Consider the following 5,523-nt stretch of genomic DNA (forward strand, 5'->3'; position numbering starts at 1 on the left):
GGAAATGCCTAAACTTCTGCCTCTAGTGAATGAATTCCTTATTTTGCTTTGTTTGTGTGCATGGCTTTTGCTTTACCGTTTAATAAACTGTCTTTATCTCAGCTTGCCCATTTTCACACTTTTTACCCCCAGTCCAACTGGGATGAAGTGAGCAAACAGCTGTGCGGAGCTTACCTGACTACCAGGATTAAACCGGTAGGAAGGGCCTCATTGTGAACCACGGGGGTACTGTTCTCATTGACAGCTGCCAGCCAGCTGTTATATAATTAGCTATAGCATATATTTATTAGCTATAATATATGTATTGTTTTATATCTATTAGCTATAACACATATGTAACAGCTAACAGTTACACAGAAGAGATATATATATATATTCAACAGATATATATACACACACATATAAAACAGGTAATAATTAGCTGTTGATTGCTACTCCTTGAACACTCCAGGCAATTTTCAAATGTCACAGCAAGCCATTTGTCTAGCCCATAGAGCCTCAGCTTCCAAATGAGGCATTTGCAAGATATACTATGAAAATCCTTACACCTTTACAAAGAGCCTGAAGTTGTTTGGCTTGATATTTCACGGGGTCCCTGTCCTCATCCACACGCCTATTTAGTGTGTGTATAGCTCAAGTTTCTCCTTCACGAGATGAATGGCACCAAGAAAAAATCATGAGTGGGGGTGTGGGGTGGGGTGTCCTAATGGGACAGAGACTAGCAGTCTTGAGAGGCTGCCACTTTCCCACCTGACCTGTGCTGCCTTGCTAAGAGGTGACTTCTCGCTCCTGGTCTCACAGAGAGGGACAGAGCATGGGGGAGGGGAAGCCATGCCTTAAGCGGCGGCAGAGAGCGAGACAGCTGCCTGTTCCCCATCCCAAGAAGGTTCTATTTTCAGCAGGCCCAAATCCCCCCTCCTCTGTAGGGAATGTCAGCACCTCAGAGCCTTCCCACACCACATCGCTGTGCAGGACAGCCTGTATCCCTGGTCTACTCTCATTCTACCTCTTCTCTGACTCTGTTGTGCTTTGCATGCAGGTGCAGCGGAGTCCTGCTCTGCAGAGGTGGAAACATGTCAGAAAGCGAACAGAGGCAGGAGCCATTTCCTTCTCTTTTTCCATCAAGGTAGTGTTGCTTCGTCCAGCAGGTCCCTCATTTCCCAAGGTCAGGTACCTTTGTGGCTGCTCCCAACCTTTCTACAGGAGCACTGCTGCTACGCTGGTAAATGAAGCGTGTCCAGGAACTTCGGCCAGCTGGCATAGGACTGCTTATGCTTATAGGAGTAAACCATTTCCATATCAAGAATGATGAGGCTGGAGGCAGGCTGTATTGGGAATGGTCCCAGAAAATGCCAGCTGTCCAGTTATGCTTTTGAATCTGCTTAGGAGGTTGGTATCTGGCACAGGTCAACAGCTTGACAGGGAATCCACTAATATTTTATCAGTAGAAGTGATTGTCTTCCCCTATCTGCAAATGTTCCCTGGCATAGCGCAGTGTACTAGCAAGGACACAGCACGAGGTGGACTTTTCTCCCGTGTAATTCTCCGGCACGTGTGAACTTAGAGCAGACAAGAAATAGGATTGAGGACTTTGGATTATAGCCTTCTTTGCAAGATCCTTACAGGCCAACATGTCAGGAAATATAAATTAATCATTGGTGGGAGAAAGATCAGCTTTATGAAAGAAAAAACAAGCTGCCACAAAGGATGCGTAGCTCAAACCCCTTCAGGGTACGCTCAAGGGAGTGGCCAAGTGACTGACCATGAGTCTTTGCCATCTTTGCTTCTTACGGAAGAAGAACATTCCAGAACAGGCTGCCTGCAAACTTTCTGTGATTTCACCATGGCTTTCCAGCTGCAGAAAATTAAAGAAGTGCTATCTGTATGGGTAGTTTCAGTGACAGAGAAGCCCTGGGTATCCAGTGGTTCTCAGTGATCTTCATCTGATGCTCGTCCCCATCTTTGACCTCTACAAGCATAGTCCAAATTACTTTTCCCTGACCACTTTGTCTTGAAACTTGAATGTAATGCTTAGTCTGTTTTCGTTGGTAGTCATCATTGAGATTACTTCCTGAAATCCTTAGCCTGCAACCAAGGAACGGGGGGTGCGGGGGGGCAGCAAAAAATCAGTGAAATATTTTGCCTTTTGACTGAAAGCTGCAGAAAAAAAAAATCACTGGTATTTGGCCAAGGTTACCAAAGAATATTTCAGGCTTTTGTTTCCATATGTTTTAGTTCAATTTTTCCAGCTAAATTACTCTTCAATATTTCTTGCCTGTGTTTCTATTGTCTTTGTGTCTTCTCCCTGTTCAGAACACTAATGAAAATACTGATGAAGCCCCTGCTAAGTCAGTTTTTGTTGTGGGCACCGAGTGCTTTTACCCAGCACTGTAAATAGCCAGCCAGTCTCTGTGGAGAGGCTGCGGATATAAAAATCTGCTCTTGGAAGACTTAAGCAGCACTGTGCTAATATCATGGGTGGTAAGTTCTGGCAAAATTCTGACATACGAACAAATTATTCATGAAACCATGTTGTTCTGGAATGATTTTACCAATGCACTTTCAAGTAAGATACATAACGAATCTACATTTTTCATCTTGATTCCCTTCCTTTACACTTTTTGTTTTGTTTAGTCAAAATGTGAATTGTTGGCAACATTTTTCAATGGTCTATAGCTCTTTCTTTCAATGAGCAAGGTCTTTTACAGCTGACTACTAAAGCATCAAGTAAAGGATTATCCCTTTTTATATATTCTTATTGAGGTGAAGGTAGAAGACAACCGGCAATTTAAAACATAAACATGTTAACGTGTTTCTTTTTATTTTCTCAGTGTGTCAGATCTAACGTCAGCAAGGGGATTCCTCTGGAACAGGAAATGAACTGTGAGGTGTCACTGAGGTGGGGCTGTCAGCTGTGACCTGGGAGACCAAGATGATCAGGTTTGCACGGACTGATTAAGGTCCTCCTAAACAACTAAGACCTCAAATGTCTTTTTATATTGAAAATTCTTCTAGTAGCTTGGGATGTAATTATATGGTAGTCAAGAACACTCACAGCAGAGATTTTCCTGTAGTATGCTTGAAGTGAATGAATATATCTGCTGCCTGCCCATGCCTTTTCAATCTTCCTTGGCTGTTGGCTCTTATAGGGGACTGATGATTGCTGGGCTTCTGACTTTGGCACCTGTTGACTGTTGGACATGATGATCTGAGATGTCTTTTCCAACCTTAATAATTCTGTGGTTTTATGATTCTATGAAAGCATCCTGACATTTACCTGGCCTTTATGTGGATTTTAGGTCATTCTGCTGGAGGATAGATTAGAAGTTTTAGGAAGTCCTATTTAACAGTAGGCTAGCTAACTTTATATGATAATCAAAGACATAAATTTATGGCCCATGAGCTTGATTCAAAAACTGGTGCAGGGCCATTCTTTTCATATTTTGAAGAAATCTCTGGGCTTAATGGCCTTAATTCTCACTTCAAGGATTCAGATCTCCTTTGATGATCTTTAAGGGGCTTCTTCATGTCTTCAGTTTCTTCTCATTCCATCCTGTACTTTTCTGTCTTTATCTTGTCTTTTATCAACTATAGCTTTTGCTATTCTGGCTTTATTGTAAAATATTTTTTTTTGCAGTGTGAGCTGAGCTGAATGCTTTCAGCTACACGGTCTGCTAGTGACTGGCCAGTCTGGTATCATATTATTTGAACTTGAAGTACTTAACAATTCCAGTCTTATTTCCCTCATGTTGTGTTAACGCTGACCTGTGATGTTTTCCCTCTGTGAACAAGTGTGTTCATGTTCTGTCCTGCTGCTCTTAGAATGTATACCAAACCTGTTTAGATAACATCTAGAAGCAGAAATTTACTTCCTGGATAATGAATCTTGCCTGAGCAATCTTTCATCCTGGATATACTTATCTAATGTATTTGCAACCACTTCTCTCAGTGCAGTCTCTGTTTTACAGCAACTCTGTGTGAAATCGCACTCTACTCTGCTTTTGTGCTTGAAATCATTGTACCTCCTGCTATCCTACCCATATAAAAAATGTATAGTATTTTACCTTTTTTCCTTTTTCCACCATTTCCATCCCAATATGTTTCCCTTTTATACCCTCTAACACCCCTGATTTTGTCACAAAAACGTGGCTTAAATTAACTGTCAAACAAGCTAATATAAAAATCAGCCAATTTTACTGCAGCTGCAAATCTGCTCAGCATCTTTAGGTGCAGGTCTCCCTCACAATATGTTCCTAAGAAGTCACATCTTAGCAGGAAACATGCCCTGGTCTGCTAATTGTACTCCCTTGTCTGCTGTTCTTCTGGCCCACAAATCTTGAAAGTTGAATACTGTTCTACATGAAGTGGCCTATATCTTAATAATTACAGCATTGTCATAGCATGTTATTTGATGGTCACTCAGGCTAATGAGAGCCCCCAGCACAGCTATTTCAGTATCACAGCATGTGCTGTAATCACTAGGCATTCCCACACCATACATCTGACTACACCTCCTGGAGATGTAAGATTTAGGGAGAAAAAAGGCACCTGTCTCCTCAGGTTGAGGCTGCTCATGAGTGAACAAAACACCTAACACTGAACATAGAACAGTTCCAGCTGGCACTTATTTCAGTAACAAGAAGTTTAACTAGTGCTACAGAGAAGGCAGTCAGGATTGTTGCATTTAATAGAATTTAGGCAGTTGTCATTTTCCTCTATTAGTAATGTTGAGGCTTAATTATTATAGCAGAGGGTGACACTCGTCGCTTGTTCAGTGTTCCTATGCTACTCCTCCTCTAGGCTTTTTTTGTTATGATAAAGCTAACCTTTTAGCTGGCCTTAGCTGCACTGGAAGAAGTGCAATAACCATGGCTAAAGATATTTTGGCAGTGTCTTAAATAACTAGTGAATAACAAGCATGTTTGGAAAGCTCCACAGTCTGACTGGCTTGTAAGACGTGAATCTTAGCATTTCTTATCTATTTTAAACCACTAATTAACTAGTCAGTGTTGACAAGTAAGAAGCTTGTTGAAATGTAAATCAGTCAAAGAAGAAGGGAGAAGAACCCTTTGAAATAGATAGGATTCAGGAAAGGAAATTGTCCTACAGGTCAGTCTTATGCCTTCTTGTTGAATAAAGTCTGAGTTATTAAGATTCAGGCACATTTAGAAAACATTCCTTCAGGTATCAGTGCAAACAGAGAAGACATCTAAAGAGCATTTAGCTTATAAAAGATACATATGTGGTCAAGAAGAGCTCTTTTCTATTCAAGAGCTATTTTGAGTTACAGAAACAAATCAAGCAAAAATTTCATTAAATTCTCAAACATTTTGTCTTCTGAATAACAGAAATTCCTAGATGCCAGTATGAGGCAATGTCTGGCTGGTCATGAACAAACTCCATTTCTTTGTACAAATTAAGTACAGTAGTCTCCTTTGGACAATTGTTATGACATAATTCTAAAAATACTTCTATTCTATTCTAATGACGCTGCAGCAGGGAACTTGGCCATCTTTTGCCTAT

The sequence above is a fragment of the Phalacrocorax carbo genome, chromosome 16, assembly GCF_963921805.1.
Source record: "Phalacrocorax carbo chromosome 16, bPhaCar2.1, whole genome shotgun sequence".
Classification (NCBI taxonomy): Eukaryota; Metazoa; Chordata; class Aves; order Suliformes; family Phalacrocoracidae; genus Phalacrocorax; species Phalacrocorax carbo.